The sequence below is a fragment of the Schistocerca americana genome, chromosome 5 (genome assembly GCF_021461395.2).
Source record: "Schistocerca americana isolate TAMUIC-IGC-003095 chromosome 5, iqSchAmer2.1, whole genome shotgun sequence".
Lineage (NCBI taxonomy): Eukaryota > Metazoa > Arthropoda > Insecta > Orthoptera > Acrididae > Schistocerca > Schistocerca americana.
The window spans coordinates 663511555-663533856 of NC_060123.1; positions in this window are offsets into that span (position 1 = coordinate 663511555).

The window sequence follows — 22302 nt, forward strand, 5'->3', positions numbered from 1 at the left end:
AGGGTAGAGGCCAAGAGTGGTGTAGCGGGCTTCAGGAGTGAAAGGAGTAAGGAAGGCGCAGCGCTCACTATCAAAAGCACAGCGCCGTTGTAAACTTTATGTACTTTCATTTATGGGTAGGAGTAAATAATTCTGAGCGGTCGAAGCCTGGAGGACTTACGGTTTGTGGGTTTTGCTTACAGTCAGGGAGGACTGTAAGTGTCTAACGGTGTAACAGAGGCTAGTTTACACCTTATTTGTCACAGTGTAAAGAAGGATCGTTTATTAAACCATATACATACAGAGATTAGTGGAGACCTTACTTGTCAACAAGTAAAAGGACGGAAACGGATATTAAAGGATGTCAATAGAAACCCTTTTCATCTTTGATTTACATTGCCATAACCCTTGAAGTTAGTCTCTCCACCTGCAAGCGTTAAATGTTCTGTGTGCCGCCATTCCGCGTTCAGTGCTTGCTGTAATCTTTATGTGATGTTAAGCTAGGCTTGTGTGTATAATCTGTATTTCTGCATTGGTTTTCTACTGTTCGACGACCCTTATGAAAGGACTCTGGGTCTTCGTAACTGTCAGATGGCCACTGCTTACTGTTTAGAATAATTCCCCTTGTTTCACGGCGTGAAAATTTTATAGTGAGGCTGGCAACCGAAAATAATTAGAGTTATCGGTGTTGGAAAAGTTGACACTAAAAGCTGTCGACAGCAAAAATGATTCAAATGGCTCTGAGAACCATGGGACTTAACATCTGAGGTCGTCAGTCCCCTGGAACTTAGAACTATTTAAACCTAACTAACCTAAGGACATCATACACATTCATGCCCGAGGCAGGATTCGAACCTGCGACCGTAGCAGTCGCGCGGTTCTGGACTGAAGCGCCTAGAACCGCTCGGCCACCGCGGCCGGATGTCGACAGCAACTGACTTGGTTAACTAGTTGACTTAATGGAGGGAACATAGCACGAGCTGCTATGAGGTATCTAACTGTTTCCATCGAGAGATGTAGCACCCCAGTAGACGGAAAAGTGACTGCAGACTCATTGAGACAGACAAGTGCCTATCGACGTGCACCAAATACGCGAACGTGCTCGCCAACTGACGCCTTTCAAAGGTTACATGTGAAATACCACCTGGCAAATTCCCCCCGACTCGTCAATTTCATCTCCTTTCATCACATGTCATGTCCTTTGACAAGGCCCATAAAATTCCTTATGGTAGGTCCTTCCTCTTAATGAATTTGGGAATATGAAACACTTACTTTCTAAGATCTTTAAGCAACAGAATCACACTGATTTAAGGTAATCTTTGGTTCCTGTTTCCAAGTATGCTCATAAAATACACAGGCCTTATTTAGAACAGTCAGGACATGTGTGCTTCATGACTCCAGCGACATCGTGGGGTGTGAGGGGTCAGGAGGTCCGCCGAATTGGCTAATACTGTGAGGAGTACTAACATGTCCAGTTTGATAATTTGTTTCTGATGATTAGTCATTTTCTAACATTTATTCAGTCTAGCGGCCAGTAATTTCTCGTCACCAATCTTCGTAACTATGCGACCCATATGACATATGGTAATAGCGAGGGCTAATCAATGGGCGCTAGTGTGTCTGAGTGTGTGTATTGAAGGGTGGGGCCTTTAATAGGGGCAACTACTTATTTACAACTTATACAAAATTGGTAGATGTTCCCAAGTTTTACTGTCGCATGTAACCTTTGAAAGGCGTCAGTTGTCGGGCACCTTTGCGTATTCGGGTCACGTTGGTAATCTAAAGCTCACTAGTCCACCACGTAAATATTAGATTTAGCTCAGCTCCTGTTTTAGTAAAATCGTCATTTGTGCTAGTTTCCTTTTAATGCTCCGATAATGATAATTCCAGTGCAGCTCTCTTGGTCGGAAAGTCTCTGTGCGCTGGAATGCGGACTATGGATGTAAATTAGGTTAGAAGTTCAGAACAAAGTCTCAGAACACAATTTGGCAGGAAAGATAAATAAGGCAGAAGGGATAGATAACATTCCATCAGAATTTCTAAAATCATTGGGGGAAGTGGCAACAAGACGACTATTCACGTTGGTGTATAGAATATATGAGTCTGGCGATATACCATCTGACTTTCGGAAAAGCATCATCCACACAATTCGGAAGACGGCAAGAGCTGACAAGTGCGAGAATTATCGCACAATCAGCGTAACAGCTCATGCATCGAAGCTGCTTACAAGAATAATATACAGAAGAATGGAAAAGAAAATTGAGAATGCGCTAGGTGACGATCAGTTTGGCTTTAGGAAAAGTAAAGGGACGAGAGAGGCAATTCTGACGTTACGGCTAATAATGGAAGCAAGGCTAAAGAAAAATCAAGACACTTTCATAGGATTTGTCGACCTGGAAAAAGCGTTCGACAATATAAAATGGTGCAAGCTGTTCGAGATTCTGAAAAAAGTAGGGGTAAGCTATAGGGAGAGACGGGTCATATACAATATGTGCAACAACCAAGAGGGAATAATAAGAAGGGTGTAAGACAAGGCTGTAGCCTTTCGCCCCTACTCTTCAATCTGTACATCGAGGAAGCAATGATGGAAATAAAAGAAAGGTTCAGGAGTGGAATTAAAATACAAGGTGAAAGGATATCAATGATACGATTCGCTGATGACATTGCTATCCTGAGTGAAAGTGAAGAAGAATTAAATGATCTGCTGAACGGAATGAACAGTCTAATGATTACACAGTATGGTTTGAGAGTAAATCGGAGAAAGACGAACGTAAATAGAAGTAGTAGAAATGAGAACAGCGAGAAGCTTAACATCAGGATTGATGGTCACGAAGTCAATGAAGTTAAGGAATTCTGCTGCCTAGGCAGTAAAATAACCAATGACGGACGGAGCAAGGTGGACATCAAAAGTAGACTCGCTATGGCAAAAAAGGCACTTCTGGCCTAGAGAAGTCTACTAATATCAAATACCGGCCTTAATTTGAGGAAGAAATTTCTGAGGATGTACGTCTGGAGTACAGCATTGCATGGTAGTGAAACATGGACTGTGGGAAAACCGGAACAGAAGAGAATCGAAGCATTTGAGATGTGGTGCTATAGACGAATGTTGAAAATTAGGTGGACTGATAAGGTAAGGAATGAGGAGGTTCTACGCAGAATCGGAGAGGAAAGGAATATGTGGAAAACATTGATAAGGAGAAGGGACAGGATGATAGGACATCTGCTAAGACATGAGGGAATGACTTCAATGGTACTAGAGGGAGCTGTAGAGGGCAAAAACTGTAGAGGAAGATGGCTCAAATGGCTCTGAGCACTATGGGACTTAACATCTGTGGTCATCAGTCCCCTAGAACTTAGAACTACTTAAACCTAACTAACCTAAGGACATCACACACATCCATGCCCGAGGCAGGATTCGAACCTGCGACCGTAGCAGTCGCGCGGCTCCGGACTGAGCGCCTAGAACCGCTAGACCACCGCGGCCGGCGTAGAGGAAGACAGAGATTGGAATACGTCAAGCAAATAATTGAGGACGTAGGTTGCAAGTGCTACTCTGAGATGAAGAGGTTAGCACAGGAAAGGAATTCGTGGCGGGCCGCATCAAACCAGTCAGTAGACTGATGACCAAAAAAACAAAAATGCGTTCTACTGCTACGTAATATTTATCGGTTTGGTTTAGCTGATGACAGCTATTGAATGCGATGAGTAGTGTTTAGACGTTCAACGCATTTTTAAATTCTGGTTCTTTCAAATGAGGAACGTACTCGTATTTTTGTTCTTGAACACGTATGTCGACAAGGTGACAAATACACAGATTCAGTGCGAGAGGCATTTGCTAAGAAAGTGCCCCAATTCCATCATAGTAATACGGTTCATCGACTTGTTGAGAAATTTAGAATTTTTAAAAGAGGCTCAGCGTTAGACGCCGAACGAATTGGAAGACAACCTAAACTTAACGAACAGAATAGCCGATAAACCATTGCGCAACTTGGCACAAGATAAAGATGTCGGAGGTGCAAGAGCGCGTGAAGCGTTAGACGAACACTAAAATCGTTCCCGTAGAAAGTGGCAGCAGAGCAAGAATAGACATGTGCGTACCATGAAAGGCGAATCCGTCAATACTTATGTTTTACATATTTTATTGAGAAGAATGCCAGTGATATTCCTGACGTCACCTTGTATACAGACGAGGCCTGGTTCCACGTCTCTGGTCATGTTCGAAAAACATAAAAACATAACACACGACCATGGTCAACGGAGAATCCTCGTACTGTGCTTGAAACGCAACAAAAATGCAAACGAATGTCTCATCCTCCACGGCAACGCTACGCCTCACAGAAATTCGCACCCCCGAGTGGAGCTCAGATAACTTTACTGGACTGGGGTTCTCATCCAGGCACAGCCCGAATCTCGTACAGTCTGACATCCAACTGTTTGACGCAATTAAAGATGCACTCCGCAGGATTCATTACCTCGACGATGGACAGGTTATTGATGCAGCAAGACGTTGACTGCGACGTCGACCAGTTGAGTGGTTCCACGCGGGCATATAGGGCTCTCAGTAAAGTGGCAAAAGGCCGTCGCATTGAACGGACATTATGTTGAAAAATAGGATAGTATTTTATAGCCAAAATAGTGGGGAGTAATATGGTATATTTGAATATTGAATAAAACTGACGTTTCCAGAAAAAAAAATGTTCCATTACTTATTGATGCCTCTCGTATGTTGTACTACACAGCGACTTTCCGAACTCCCTGTATTTTTGTTGCAGCCATCTAGCACCATGCCGCATCGTTCTGTACTGCCTGCACAGCATTCATAACAGAAGCTTATTAGGGATTTATTAGTGTGCTTTACAGCCGTCTGCTTTGCTCGTACTGTCACCAGGTACGCATACGACGAATTTTCTTTTCTTAATTCATCATTGTGTGTGTGTGTGTGCGTGTGTGTGTGTGTGTGTTTGTGTGTGTGTACGCGCGCGCGCGCTGCAAATCGCGCGCAACATAAGCGAGTTCAAGCACAAATAATAATGGTGATATCCCACTTATATGTGTTTCAAAGTAACACGCTGCCTTAGTTGTCGGAGGGCAAAATTACCTCGGGCAGTAAGAATAGTGGCATTCGGCTGGTGTAGTTACCAAAGAGGGCGACCAACGACGGAGAACATTCTGAGGACAGAAGAAGGTAGCGCTGCTCCTGGTGGGCGGAACGGCTGAACTTTGGCATTTGGAGTCCGGCTTTACCGCCGTTCGCGACTAACTTGTAACTCGCAAACGACACACTTTCTTAGACAGAGAAAGAGAACGAAACAGATCTCGTCAGGCTGTGCGGGGGCGGACTCGGAAGTTTCCCTCCAGCTGAATGATTTCCTGATATTATTCCGAGATGCGGCACTTGTGCTTTTGTAGCATTTACTTAAATTGGCTGATCTTCCGCTTCCTAGAACATCCAGTTAAAAACCAGCTAATGGGAAGAAGTCGTCGTTCGCACTAATTTCTTTGACCGGAGAGTTACACGTTCTGTGCTATTGCAAAATGTACCCAAAACTCGAACTGCAAAACGAAGAGGTGAAACTAACTGTGATCGTGGTCTAAGGACACACAAAACTCGGCAGCAACACGTCAAACAAGGGAAAACATTCTGTAGTTCCGCTTTTTTTTTTTGCAGTGGTAGTGGGCGTGCCATGAAAAACGTGCTAAAAATCCTGACGTGGAAGTAGCGGTAGAGGGGAGTGGGGGCGGAGATGAGAGAAATGGGCGTTTAACGCTCAATTTTTGAAGTTGTTCTTGAAAAAGTCGAAAGCCGCGGCTTTTGACTAAAATGTTTCCAAGTACAAAATTAGACTACATCAAATTTCCTACAAGAAATATCTAATTTATTTTAAGTTTCCGTACCTCAAGCGGCAAACACGGAACCTGTATTGGATTACTTTGTTGTCCGTCTGTGTGTCTGTTCAACTGTTGTAAGCCATTTCTTTCTGGAATGGATAGACGTATTAAGTTCAAATTTACGTCATGTATTAAGGTCTACGGTCCCTAGAAAATGTAAAAAATTCAAGCTTCTAGTGAACACGATCAAAAGATACGCCCATTTATTGATACTCGAAAACTCACTCACCAAAACCTATAGGGTATGTTGTATGTTAACCGGGTATCTAGAAACGACGGAGAGGCTCCGTCCCTGCCGCAGCCGCAGTGGTCCACAACCCCACGACGACTACCGCAGTCCGCTTCACTCCCCCGCCGCCCCACACCGAACCCAGGGTTATTGTGCGGTTCGGCCCCTGGTGCCATTAGGGCGGCAAACCGCCACGCTGACAACTCAGCTATTGGGGCGGATGGAATCCGCGGTGCCCGAGCCCTACTCTCTAGGTGTAATAGTTTCGACGTTGTATGAGATGGTCATTAAACATAGTGTAAAACTGATGTTATTGTTAACTAGAGTGCTTAAGAACAAATACTGAATGTGTGTACCAGAGCTCAGTGCAGTGTTCTGAGATGTGTGGGGATGGGCGAGGGGATGAGGGGGAGGAGGAAGTGGAGAGTAAACGGGTGAGGGTACGCAAGTTACCAGATTATGGTCCCTCCGTAGGTGTGCAAGCTGAAGAGCGTACAAGTGACCCTCACACTCTCAACCCGAAAACGTTACAAGAAGCCACTACATGATGTTGCACAGAGTTATATTTACGCTTTCCAGCACGCCTCATAAATCAGTGGTGACACAGTGCACATACATGACTCGGGGAGTGCTGGAATTTATTTTTCACAAAGTATTTTACACAAAGGATATTAACGCTACATGCGATAAAATTACGAGTTACACTGAGGCAAGTAAAGGATGTGGACAGAGTCTACATTAATCTCTGCACACTGTTCAAAACTAAGGGACCGGTACCTCCTCGCACACTACATTAGCTGTTAACGCCATTTTATACTAACTGCAGCTCTGAAAAAAGTAATTTTTGTCTTCAAATGACTTGGTCGAGGAACGAGTCTCTTTGCCTACATGTCTTGAATTTAGGAAGTAGTTTTCTATATCGTATTTGACATACACAGTTTAAACTCAGTGCTGTGATTCATTGGCTCTGTTTTTGGCGGACTGTGGTATATTTTAAGCGTGCAAAGCTGCCCAGACCACTGGGGTCCTACCACCATGACACACGGTGACAATTATTGAATTATATGAAAAAAACGTAAAGTAGTTACAAACTACGGCGTGCACTCACTTCATTGAACATGTAAACGCCACTAAAATTGTTTGTATTTAGGTTACGACATGTTCGATATGCCTGCCATCATTGGCGATGATGTGGTGCAGACGAATAGCGAAATTCTGCATGACCTGCTGCAGTGTCGGAACATCGATGCTATCGATGACCTCTTGAATCGCTGATTTCAGCTCAGTGCTAGTTTTGTGGTTGTTGCTGTCCATCTTATGTCAATGGATACCCCAAAGCCAGAATGCGGTTCTCAGAGTGCTCCTCCAGGACACCAAACACTGTCCTGCTTCGATTGGGTCGAGCTCCGTATTGCACGAACCACATCTTGTCGAAATCTGGGTCCTTTGGATAATGGGAATCAAATCTTCTTCCAAAACCTTCGTAGTCACCGCGCCATCAAGGAATACTGCACCGATTATTCCATCACTAGACACTGCACACCACACAGTCACCCGTTGATGGTGAGGAGACTTCACGATCGCGAAATGCGGATTCTCAGTCACCCAATCGCGCCAATTCTGCTTATTGACGAAACCATCCAAGTGAAAGTTGGCTTCGTTTGCTAAACCAAACCATACCAGCCGTGCAGTTTTAACGTCCTAACGCAAACCATTCAGAAGTTGTGACGATTTTATTTCACATAGTTTAATAATTGTCACGCTGTATCACACCTAAGAGGGCTATACCGCCGTCCGCTATATCCATCGTTCAGCTTTCCCCTTCCCCAGTCACAAGAAGCTATTGATTAAGCTTACCCATTACGGATATTTTAGAACCCATGACTGTTAATTGAATGTAAATAAGTTACATGAAACTGCAACAGTCACTTTTTTGAATAATTGTGTTTTACTCCATGAACCGATTTTCGAACCTGTGCAGGTTCATCTTCAGATGGTTTCTGAAGGTTATAATATGATATAACCTCCACAAATCATCTGAAGATGAACCTGAAAAAGCTCAAAAACCAGTTCATGGACTAAAACATAATTCTTCAAAAAAGTGACTGGTTGCAGTTTTATGTAACTTATTAACAAAAAGCTATTGTTTATCTTGAAATGTTCAGCCAGCTGGGTTGCCTAGTTTTCCATTCCTGGATGCACCCACACGACATTTTTAGGATACCCACATTACCTGACATTAAACTTGTTTTCTCCTTAGATATGTGCTCTGTTCTATTACAGTGTTTAAAAAAGTCCCATAAGTTTACAGGAGATAGTAGGGGCAAAATTAGAAATAGTCTTATAAACACACATCAATAAATACATATTTGTTGATCCATGAACCTTTCTGTATTATAACAGCTATCTGTGTATTGGTACTACAGGTGGTCTTGAACGTATTTTAGCCCTACTCTTCAATGAATCGTGAAGTCTAGAAACCACTACTGGATGGTCACACGCATGAGACAAATGATCCTGTAGCATGTGCACGTTGTCGGTGGTTGTTGAAAGCGTCAATGCTCTTAAATGTTCCCATATCCAGGAATCAGTGGGATTAAGATAAGATCAACAGGAAGGCCATGGTACTCGAATTCATCGATTAATCCATCGCTCAGTAAGTCTACACCTGGCACAAGGTAGATAACCAAATGATGATGAATAAGCGAATCTGTTAGGCACTGTTGAAAGGCGACTGCACTCGTTCTCAACTGAAACTGCACGTATAAATGTGCGATATTACTGTCCCTACTCTTTGCGTTTATTATATTTATATTTCCAAGACCGACTGAGGTCACTCGTTTTATATTCACGCATGCCAAATTGACAATCCAGACATGCCTAGCAGGATTTTAGACCACAAACCACGATTTAGCCAATAAAAGATATAAAATCGTTATTAAGGAAGAATTTAATTGCGCAAACGGATAACGTGGATGTTAGTCTGCCCTGCATGATAATCAGCATCTAAGGTTTTCTGGGAGTGGCGTTGTGAACATGTCTCTGCCCAATGCAGGTAATCGGCCCTTTCTTGTTTTTAATATCACACTTTTATTTTTACAAGTTATGTCTTAGAGTTGCCCACATGAAGGCTGTGGCAGGGAAAGGAAGTGATTCGGTTTAGAAAGTACTCAAATTGACTTCATTTAAGTTGAGCTGGTTTATTGCTCCAATAAAGTAACACATGTACGAATGCATGCTTTCACGGCGATATCCATTAATATTCTCGGGTTTCAAGCCGTGTCAAGTGGTTAACTGCCCTCGAGCTTTTGGCAGAGATCTCCTCTGCCATTTTCAAGTGGTTTACTGTCGTCTGAATGCCGCTCCCGTGATTATATAGCCGTGCCGCCATCAGTGACGTCACTGCTGCCTAGTCCTGCGTCTTATATGGCAATGTTTTGCGCCAGCTTCAACTCGCTGGTCACGGGATCCCAAGCCGTACTCAATTGCAATCCACCGTCTTTATTGAGGGCGTTGTCCGGTATTTTGATCTCTACTGTTTTATGTATTACGCTATCCCAGAAGCCGTTGGACCATTTAACAACAGAAGTATCGTCGATTGCAGTTTGGTATCCGTTCTCCAGTGCACGGCGGAAAGCTTGTGGGTAGTTAACCACTCGACGCTCCTTGAAACCCGAGAATATTTTATGAAAGTAACACACAACACAATAAGGCGTTACGTTCTCTCAACAAATTCCTTAATGTTGAATTTACACAAGATACCTTCGATTTGTTTCACTTAGCACAGCCTTGAATTGAGGTGAGCGAGAGATAGTTACACATAGGTTCCAAAAAACATTCGTCTGCTCAAACATTCAATTTTAGCGCGCTACAAATGCTGGAACTCGGAAGCTGATGGTGGGTTGTGAGAGTGCTTCTGTATCTACATGTACATGGATACTCTGCAAATCACATTTAAGTACCTGGCAGAGGGTTCATCGAACTACCTTCACAATTCTCTATTATTCCAATCTCGTATAGCGCGTGGAAAGAACGAACACCTATATCTTCCCGTACGAGCTTTGATTTACCTTATTTTATCGTTGTGATCGTTTCTCCCTATGTAGGTAGGTGTCAAAACATTTTCGCGTTCGAAGGAGAAAGTTGTTGATTGGAATTTCGTGAGAAGCAACGAAAAACACCTTTCTTATAATGATGTCCAGCCCAAATCCTGTATCATTTCTGTGACACTCTCTCACATTTTTCGCGACGATACTAAACGTGCTGCCCTTCTTTGAACATTTTCGATGTCTCCGTCAGTCGTATCTGGTAAGGGTCCCACACCGCGCAGCAGTATTCTAAAAGAGGACGGACAAGTGTAGTGTAGGCAGTCTCTTAGTAGATCTGTTACATTTTCCAAGTGTCCTGCCAATAAAACACAGTCTTTGGTTAGCCTTCCCCACAACGTTTTCTATGTGTTCCTTCCCATTTAAGTTGTTCGTAATTGTAATACCTAGGTATTTAGTTGAATTTACGGCCTTTAGATTTGACTGATTTTTCGTGTAACCGAAGCTTAAGGGATTCCGTTTAGCACTGATGTCGATTACGTCACACTTTTCGTTATTTAGGGTAAACTGCCAATTTTCGCACCATTCAGATATTTTTTATAAATCGTTTTGCAATTTGTTTTGATCTTCTGATGACTTTATTAGTCGATAAACGACAGCGTCATCTGCAAACAACCTAAGACGGCTGCTCAGATTGTCTCCCATATCGTTTATATAGATAAGGAACAGCAAAGCGCCTATAACACTACCTTGGGGAACGCCATAAATCACTTCTGTTTTACTCGATGACTTTCCGTCAGTTACTTCGACCTGTGACCTCTCTGATAGGAAAATACAAATCCAATCACATAAATGAGGCGACATTGCATAAGCACGCAATTTCACTACAAGCCACTTGTGTGGTACAGTGTCAAAAGCCTTCCGGAAATCCATAAATACGGAATCGATCCGAAATCCCTTGTCAATAGCACTCAACACTTCATGTGAATAAAGAGCTAGTTGTGTTTCACAGGAACGATGTTTTCTAAACCCATGTTGACTGTGTGTCAATAGACAGTTTCCTTCGAGGTAATTCATAATGTTCGAACACAATATATGTTCCAAAATCCTGCTGCATATCGACGTTAACGATATGGGCCTGTAATTTAGTGGATTACTCCTACTACCTTTGTTGAATATTGGTGTCTGCAACTTTCCAGTCTTTGTGTACGGATCTTTCGTCGAGCGAACGGTTGTATATGACTGTTAAGTATGGAGCTAATGCATCAGCATGCTCCGAAAGGAACCTAATTGTTATACAGACTGGACCAGAAGACTTGCTTTTATTAAGTGATTTAAGTTGCTTCACTACTCCGAGGATACCTACTCGTGCTTTTGGGTGCTTTCCTCATCCATTTTTGTTTTATAGACCCCGAATTTCAACTATCTTTTGCCCGTCGATATTTGTGCTTTCTTTTTTGGACCGAGAGGGCAACAAACTTATTTTCCTCAACATTACACGAATTTTTAACCATGATGTGTGTCTTCTACCACTAAAGGTAATTGCAGGGTGCAAAATTTTCGATTGTCTCGCAAACACCGCTGCTGGAAGCTGATGCTAGAACGCTTCAAAGCAGTGGCACCTTCCCCAAGATGAGTTCTACTGAGATGACACGGGAATACCATTCGGGAATAGTTGGTTTCAAGTCCACATCTTGTCAACCTGATTCAAGTTCCTAAACGACTGACAGTGTGGCTCCTATGAAAAGAAAGCGGCCAATTTCCTTTGCTGTTGACGGGACGTTAAAACCTAACCCCCTTTCTTCCTAATTAGTGCTTGTTCTTCATCTCCGATGACATCAGTGTCGATGTGATCTTATATAATTTTTCGAGAACAATAAGTGATTGATGAACACACCCCGAAAAATTAAGCGATGTCTTTGTCTGCATTAAAACCATGCAGTCTTATTGAAAATTCAATTAAAACTATCACGTTCCAAGTCGTTGAGAGAGAATAATGTAACTGGGGCGCGATCTCTCCGAGACGCCATCGAACCTGCCTTCTGGTGCAGTATTCGATCTCGGGTAATCTAGCGACCCTCCAATTGAGCGTGTCGCACCGTGCCTTGATCACAGGCAGTTTCTTCACCTGTTGTTCTAATATTCTTCTGTAATGAAGATGTGGTAATTTACTAGAAAAAATTGAAATGCCTATTTACCTAAGGACTATTTCCCTAGTCGTTATGTGACTAGGGCCTCCCGTCGGGTAGGCCGTTCGCCGGGTACAAGTCTTTCGACTTGACACCACTTCGGCGACTTGCGCGTCGTTGGGATGAAAGGGTGATGATTAGGACAGCACAACATCCAGTCCCTGAGTGGAGAAAATCTCCGACGCAGCCCGGAATCGAACCCGGGCTCTTAGGATAGACATTCTGTCGCGCTGACCACTCAGCTACCGGGGCCGGGCATTTCCCTAATAAAAAGCCTGATCATCTGAAAGGAATATAGCAAATATGATTTTGTATCATTTATTTTTATAAAGCAACACGAGAAAAGAGAAAGATAGTATATCATCCAATACAAATTCTCCGCACGAGGTGGTTTACTGAGTCACAAAATTCACGTGCAAATAAAGGGCGTACATAAATTGCCCTAATAACTTTGGACTTAAATGATTTTAAATCTACACTAGATTAGCGACCCCCCTCTCCAATTAGTCTTCACATACATACAGAGAAATGCAGGAGGTGTGGGGGAAGGGAGGGAGGGGGTTTAATTTATAGTATCAACAGATAATGAAAGGGGGTCGTTATTTTAAGAAAAAGAAAAGTTACTTCAGTTTTTTTCTTTAGAAAACGCGCTCGTTTATAGCGTGCATTTCTGTTAGTATATTTAGACGTCTTGGGTCGTATGGCATTGCATTCGCATTCACCTACGTCTCATCTAAAACCCTACATGCCGAAAAAACGTAGTTAGGTACGTTTTATAGAACCGACTCACTGATTTTTTTTTATTCGTTTATTTATTTAATATGATCCGATTAGGTCATAATACTCTCTATTACACCGACCAGTGTTTCACACATATAGTACCTTTATTTAAAATTATAGCTACATACGAAATATCAAATTTAATATGACAAATAGTATTAAAATGATTTGAGTGTCTATAGTGGCAATGTAACTAATACTACCTAACTAATAAAGTTAATACTGGCAGTACTTTTACTACCGCAGCCGCTACCACTAATAGTGATAATAATATTTAAAAAGAATTTGTAGGTGTACAAAATAACTGTTTTATGATATTGCGAGTTCTGGGGAAAGGAACGTTTAGAAGACTGCACCAGTTACGAATACTGGGAAATGGCGAAGATCTGGTTGGAATCAAGGACTTGTAAGGGTAACGAGTGCGTACGGGGACAACGGTAACCCTTATTGTTGCTTTAGTAGATATGTCATTATCTATCTTCTGTAGCTGGAGATATTATTCAGTTCTCTAATATAACACGGGTTTCTGCAACTGAGAAGGACTTCGAGAAAGTGTCTGGACGATGGAGCAAGAAAGAAAAGATTTTTCTCTAATAGGAAGGGGTGTTTCTGCCATGTGGTTCAGACAAGATCGTTAAGGTAGAGGAGAAAGATGAAGCACAATGTACGTTTATAAGACCGACCGGATAGCTGTTCATATGATGGTGAAATACGATCAAAGAGTCGAAAATCACAGGTATAACAAAGAGAGGCATTCATAACCAGTTTCAGGCTCTGTGCACTTTCCTGAGAAAAATCTTGCAGGATAACATCACTGTAATGAATAACTGGAAGAATAAGTGTTTTTCAGGTCAAGAGGGAAGAGCTTTTTATATTTTAATAGGACATGAAGAGATGCTGATGCCTTCTCGCACACTGGGGTTACGTACTCAGTCCAACTTAGATTTCCGTCTATTGTTCTCCTAGACTCTTTGCTGAGAGAGAGAAGAAGATATTTGACCTAGTTAAGGTTAAAGACGGCAGGGATTCCCGATATTTCATGCTAATGAGAGCCTAGTCTGACTAACCAGTACCGCTTGGCTTTGGATGGGTTCACCTTTAACGTTATATCCTGCGCCAGTTTTGATGGTGTACACAGGTCGGTATTTAGATTCTCCATGTTTATTGGTTTTTCACTTAGATACATTTGGAGGTCATCTGCGTACATGTAAAATATCCAGCCGGACAAAACTGGTGACACATCACTGACGTGCAATGAAAAGAGTATAGAACGTAATAAGGAACCCTGGGGAAAGTCTGGTACCACGTGCCCTCATTGTGACTTTATGGCGCCGAACATGACGCATTGCTGGCGATACGTCAGGTATGAGCGAAATCATTCCACTGCACTTCCCCAGAAATTTAGGCTACCAAATTTAGCAAGTAAAATGTCGAAGTCGATAGTGCAAAGGCTCTGCTGAAGTCTTAGAAGTATGTGATGTCACCTCTTGTGGATTCATGGCCAGCTTCAAGTCATATGTAACATATATTAAGGCAGATGTGCTACGATGTTCGTGGAAACTTGACTGGTATTCACTATAATCGACATAACCGCCTTGAGTGACACAGTAATTGTTTAGATGGTTAAGATAATTCTCACTTACTGTTCCATCTCATTTGCACATTTTAAATGGATTACTTAAAAATTTGCAAATGAAGTGGAACAATAAACGGGAATTCTATTAATGATTGGTATTCGTCTAGTAGGTTGTTTGTAGTTAGGTAGTTTGTTAGTTGGTCGAGGGCTACATACGACTATACGAAGGCCGTGGAAAGTTCAGGAAGAATGCAAATAGATCGCTAACTTGTATTTCTGTTATTATTAAGCGCAACAGGTAACTACCTTTCAACCTCCTGTAGGCATGTGGAGGGCGAAGGAATGCGACAATGTGAGTAACACATGACTTTCAAATACTTGATTGCTAAATCACTGGCTCTTTCTCAGCTTCAGAATATCACTTACGCGTCGTGTGTTTTAATACTTCAGGTCATCATAGTAAGCGGGATAGGATGTGAGGAACTGTGAAAAGCGGAACATTATGAATAAAACATGGTCCGAAAATCACGATGTGAATTTGTTGACATGCTAATATTAAGAAGCATTTCTACCTATTGGTACAATCTTACATTGACAGGGTTGAAATGTCATTGATTAACAGTTATCTGATTTCTCTGGTCAATCTTTCCACAAACTGTACCGTAATAAGAATTCGGTTAAAGTAAATCATTAAAATAAATGAGGGCACATAACCTTTCACAGTGTGGCTATAGGAAACGGAAACTGCATAATAAGGATTACAGAGAACACTCAAATCATTGACATACGAACACATGCAGAAGTCCAGCAACGTTTACTCCATAATCTACTACTATTCAAGTGACCACAGAGCAATCGGAAGTGTCGAAGATGCGTATTGGCCGTAGCGAGCAGTCTCCAGTCACCAAGGAAAATAGAATAAAAATCAGCAGCTGGAAGAATCATTCCATGCAAATGGGTAGTAACTTTACTCAGGATCGCGTGCCTTATAAATTGATTGGCCACGCTGATCCGAAATGGTGGGTGTTGATACTCATGATGGGCTGAAGGCCCAGATTCACACCATCTCCAATAAATTCAAAAACTGAAAACTGAAATAAAAAATTATTTAACCATCATGTAGGTATTGATTGTTTTCTACACTTCATGGTCTACAATTTGAGTGATGCCACTCGAACGTAGTAGCATCCTAGGTGGCATGACGTGGGTTGAAGGGCAAGATTTGAATTAAGTCTACGAAATTCAGAAATGGGGAAAATCTAAGAAATTCAACACACACGTAGGTACCCATTGGATTCTACTCTTTATAATCTACAAATTGAGGAACATCATTTGATCGTGATAGCATCTTGGAAAGTACAACGTGGAGTGAAGAGTAAGACCTGGATTACGTCCAATAAATTCTGAAATGGGGAAACTCTAAGAATATCAGCCAGCTGGTAGGAATTCGTTGGATTCAACACTATATAATGAACAATCTGACCAATACCACTTAATCATACCTACTATCCTTCGAGACCATGGAGAAGTTAACAGTCATACGCTTCCCCATCAGTCACAAAGGCACTCACGTCAAGGCGTTCGAAAATCACAGCCCAATTAACAACCTGTGGAATATCAAGAAATGAAATCTCATTATCAGCTGAAAAGTTAAGGACCCTTTAACGTTACAGGGCAGCACTACACATCTGATTGCTGTACTATCGGAACAAAGGATACTGTTACGAGCTACGCAAACAAAGACATTGAGTAAGAACGTTCAAATAAAAATTACTGTGAAACGCCTGCTCATCCACTCTCGTTGGATTAAATGATATTGACCATCATCTAAAGGTAGCTTAAGTAACAACAGTTCCTTTGTCCATGTACTAGTAGATCACTAATACAGCCGTCCAGTACTTCCGGAGCACCCAGCGATGTAGCGCAGTGTTTTGCACACTGGACTCGCCTTCGGGAGGACCAGTCGCGAATTTACATATAGCCTCACTAGGCACGGGCCCTGGAGGCGGCACGTTACGGGAGGGGGGCGGGGGGGGGGCATTTTTTGCTCTGTACTCATTTTAACCTTATACGTTTTAAAATAACTGCGCTTACAAACGACAAAATTTTTTATTATTGTTAAACAACTTGCTAGTTTAAATAAACCTTAAGAACGAAATTCGACAATACAAGCTTGGAAACACGCATACACTACTGGCCATTAAAATTGCTACACCAAGAAGAAATGCAGATGATAAATGGGTATTCATTGGACAAATATATTATACTAGAACTGACATGTGATTACATTTTCACGCAATTTGAGTGCATCGATCCTGAGAAATCTGTACCCAGAACAACCACCTCTGGCCGTAATAACGACCTTGATACGCCTGGGCAGCGAGTCAAACAGAGCTTGGATGGCGTGTACAGGTACAGCTGCCCATGCAGCTTCAACACGATACCACAGTTCATCAAGAATAGTGACTGGCGTATTGTGACGAGCCAGTTGCTCGGCCACCATTGACCAGACGTTTTCAATTGGTGAGAGATCTGGAGAACGTGTTGGCCAGCAGTCGAACATTTTCTGTATCCAGAAAGGCCCGTACAGGACCTGCAACATGCGGTCGTGCATTATCCTGCTTAAATGTAGGGTTTCGCGGGGATCGAATGAAGAGTGGAGCCACGGGTCGTAACACATCTGAAATGTAACGTCCACTGTTCAAAGTACCGTGAATGCGAACAAGAGGTAACCGAGACGTGTGACCAATGGCACCCCATACCATCACGCCGGGTGATACGCCAGTACGCCGATGACGAATACACGCTTCCGATGTGCATTCACCGCGATGCCGCCAAACACGGATGCGACCATCTGTAAACAGAACCTGGATTCATCCGAAAAAATGACTTTTTGCCATTCGTGCACCCAGGTTCGTCATTGAGTACACCATCGCAGGCGCTCCTGTCTGTGATGCAGAGTCAAGGGCAACTCCGAGCTGATAGTCATGCTGCTGCAAACGTCGTCGAACTGTTCGTGCAGATGGTTATTGTCTTGCAAACGTCCCCATTTGTTCACTCAGGGATCGAGACGTGGCTGCACGATCCGTTACAGCCATGCGGATAAGATGCGTGTCATCTCGACTGGAAGTGATACGAGGCGATTGGGATGCAGCACGGCGTTCCGTATTACCCTCCTCAACCCACAGATTCCATATTCTGCTGACAGTCATTTGATAAACCGCAATCGCGATAGGCTACAATCCGACCTTTTTCAAAGTCGTTTGAGCAGGCAACGCCGGTCAACTGCTGTTTGTGTATGAGAAATCGGTTGGAAACTTTCCTCATGTCAGCACGTTGTAGGTGTCACCACCGGCGCCAACCTTGTGTGAATGCTCTGAAAAGCTAATCATTTGCATGTCACAGCATCTTCTTCTTGACGGTTAAATTTCGCGTCTGTAACACGTCATCATCGTGGTGTAGCAATTTTAATGGCCAGTAGTGAAGTTTACTCGGAGAGTGAATGGAAATTTAACATTGGGATTCTGTCTGGTATCATCTTCATGATCGTTCAAAATATTTCAGGACGGCAATCTACTATACTATGTTTGAAACGTTATTCTTCCGAGAATGTTGTCGGCTTCTACTTAACCCTACCATATTTTCCTCGAAAATATTTCAGGACGGCAATCTACAATATAATGTTTGAAACGTTATTATTTCGAGAATGTTGTCGGCTTCTACTTAACCCTACCACATTTTCCCCGTGAAAATCCGGGACCCCTGAAAAGCTGTGATAAAATAATAAGCAGTTTCTTAAATACTCTGACATGTGTGGGCCTCAGCAAGTAAAACCCGACTCTGTATAAATTTCTTGCAGAAATTACGGGGAAGTATTAAGTCAACCCTCCACTACTGTGAGTAATGTGAAATCTCTGTCGTTTTCAGTATCTGAGCTTTGATTTAATGACACCCGTTTAACAAAACATGTTGATACTGGGAATGTTTTACATTTTTAAACAAATGTTTACACAAAAACAACATAAGCAGAATACGTAAAATGTGTGAAGTACACTTCACAACAGTTTCAAAATTTAATTATTTATTTAGTTAGTTACTTTTTTGGCGAAAAAAGAAGAAGAAACTAACTTCCGTTTGTCTCATTTATTGTGCTGCAGCCTGTACGATCAAAGTCCCCGCTCTGTGCAATGAAATAGTACGTGGCATCGCAAATTTTAGATTAAACATATTAACTAAGCTTTTTTTTATTTTGAGGTAAGGTTATTTTTATTTTATGTTGGAACAAAAGGTGCATTTTCGTGTAGACATAACAGCAGTGGTCACACAACTGACAACACACCACATCAACTGCCAACAAGGCTACTTAAACTTTGTACTCTGTCTTCTCTGCCCACAGAAACTGCTAAAATGTTACAATAAGTGGGATAAGAGTCGATCCAGCACACCTCACTGCAATAAATTGCAAAAATTATTTGCTTTTTAAATTAGAAAGACAGTGTCAATACTACTCAAAACATATTTTCGTCCCAGATAAAATTCCGGCGACGCGAGAAACAGAAGCCAAAAACGGGACTGCCCCGTTTTCTCTACGAGACGAATTCCAGCAAACAGGTGAGCTTCTACTGTTCACTGACAACAGAGAAACTGGTGACAGTGAAATTAAATTATTCTGCATTGTCGTTCTTTCGCAGCACAGTTATGTCGAGTAATCCGAGTTGGTCAGTTCATCGTTACGTGTTTACAGAAAAAATCTTTGTACTCGTGTGCCGTGTTTAAAGTAAAAGACTTTGTGCTCATGTGCGGTGTAGTACGATTGTAACTGGACACAGTCTTTCTTTCTTTCCTTTTACAATTTTTTTTTCTTTTGATTTGGTTTTTGTTTGACAGTTTTTTTAAGTAACTTAACATGAATAACAGTGAAAAAAGCAAACTTTCAAAATTAAGTGGGGTGGCATTTTGGAAATTATCGAGGAAAGGTGAGAACGAGAAGCCAATGTTCTAAAACCGTTTGGCAGAGTAGATAAATTTTTCGCAAAAAATGTTGCTGGTTCGACTTCGAGTTCAAGTAGTACGGAAGATATTTCTGGCACTGCAGCTGTTGTAAAAGAAGTAAATACAGATGAAACAAAAGTTAAAAATTAAGAAGAGCAACTTGTTCCTCATTTCCAGTTACACGAAAAACTAAGTGTCGAGTCAGACATTACAAAAAGAAATAACCTCGCTGGTGATGATCCTGCCGAATAGTGTGTCAATGAATCAACAATCGACATTCTCTTACAACGTGGCATTAATCAAAATTGTAACGTGATTTTTCTAATTCAAGAAGATCAATAGGCAATAAACCATATATTTGAAAAAAAATGTAATTTACCATTTAAATGGTGAATCAACTTCACGTGATTTTCTACTATAGTCCTGTAGCACCGGTGCTGTTTTTTATGTACCACGTAAATTGGTCGGAGGTAAGGTCGCGATTCCTACTAATGGTATTGCAGATTGGAACAGTATTTCAAATATTTTATCTCATCATGAGAATTCACTTAAACCCAAAAATTCTGAGTTATCACTCTTAACAAGAAGAAAGTCACTTGGATCAAGAGATAACCATTTCGAGTCATATGTTGAGACAGAAAAGATGTACTGGCGCAGTGAGTTGAAAATGGTATTTGCAGTAGTGAAGAAGCTAACAAGTTGTGGACTTCCCTACGTGGACACGTTGAAGTATTCCATTCATTACATAATGTTCAATCCATGATGTCTCTTGAACTTAGAGCCGAGTTTGATCCGTTTCTAGCAGAGCACATTGAACGACATGGAAATCCAGGGCAGGAATATACATCTTTCTTCAACAACGTGTGATGAAATAATAGAGCTTCTTTCTGAACGAATAAAAAGTGAACTAAAACAGGACAAATATTTCTCTATAATAGTAGATTCTACTGCGAATATTTCACATATTGATCGATTATCTTTCATATTAAGATATATGAACGAGAATGGTGAGCCTGTTGAACGTTTGCTTCTGTTTTTACCAAACCCGGGACACAAGTCCGAAAACTTAGCTGAGGCCTTACTAAAAGTCCTGTCTACAAATTCCATTGATATTACTGACTGTAGAGGCCAGCTATATGACAACGAAAACAATATGTCAGGAACCTACACTGGTTTGCTGGCACGCATTAAAGTACGAAATCCGAAAGCGCATTATGTGACTTGTGCAGCACATTCCTTGAATTTAGTGGCACTAGTGCTGCAAGCTGTTGTCGGGAAGCATGTCCCTTTTGTCAATGTAGTGCAAAACCTTTACAATTTTGTCTCTGCCTCTACACAGGGCTGGGGTAAACTTTTTTCTTTCATGAAACCAGGAAGCAAAATGGTACGGTTTATCAAAAACACGTTGGTCCGGAAGAGAGGAAGCGTGTAAAAGTGTATGTGAAAACTGGGAGAGCGTTTTCAATGTCCTCACACATATTGTCAATAATATGTTTGAAAAACCACTTGTGCGGAATGAGGTTTCAGCTTAATCGAATCAACTCATCAGACTAGAAACAGTATTCATGATGACGGTTTGGAAGGACATACTCCATAGATTTAATAGCGTAAATCTGAAATTGCAAAGCGTAAATATTGATACTAAAAGAGTGAATGAATTATATGAATCACTTGTAGGATTTATTGCATCTATTCGCACCATGTTCGACTAACTTGTAAATAATTCCATGGATATTGTGAGAGATATAGACTATGAATGCACCTATAAAACATCACGTAAACGCAAACTTCATGACGATGCAGAAGCGGACTCTGAAGAAGTTTTTCTGACTGGAAGGGAAAAATTTTGAGTCGAAATATTTCTCCCAGTACTCGACAACTTGTACGCCGAATTAGTGAGGAGGAAGGAAAGTTAAAGAACAGTGTTTGACTCAGTTTTCAATGACCTTAAGAACAGTTCACCTGACGATATTGCTGAACATGTAGCAAAACTCCGAGCGTCACATGACACAGATTTAGAGCCTTCCCTAGTGAATGTGCACATTTCGCGGAACTCTTAAAATATTCTGAGATTAGTGATATACCAGTCGAAATGTGTAAATTTTTCACGGAAAGATAGGCTACAGTCCGTGTTTCCGAATGTTGGCACTGCTCTTAGAATATTTCTATGTATGGCACTCACATTCAGTAGAACGCTCGTTTTCAGCTCGTAAAAGACTGAAATCGCACCCACATTCTACGTTGACTGAGGAGAGATTGAATACCTTGTCCATTCTTCACATCGAAGCCGACCCCCTACCGGATAACCGTCTGTGGTATAAGATGTGATCAACGAGTTTTATGCCATCAAAGACAGACGCAAACTTTGCTGACTGGTGAGTTTGTTTATTTATTCGTATTAGTTTCAAAAATTTAAGATTATAATGTGATTTTTATTATAACTTAGAGCACACTCATTAGATTTACAAACTACGTATTACCTGTTCATTTTACAATTGCCGATGGTAGAACGCGGAACTAAACCTCGTTTATGTGCAGACGTGACTGAAGGCGCCCGACAATACTAAACAATACCCGATGACCCAGGCCGCTCAGCGGTGTACAGTCAAGTCATACAGATAC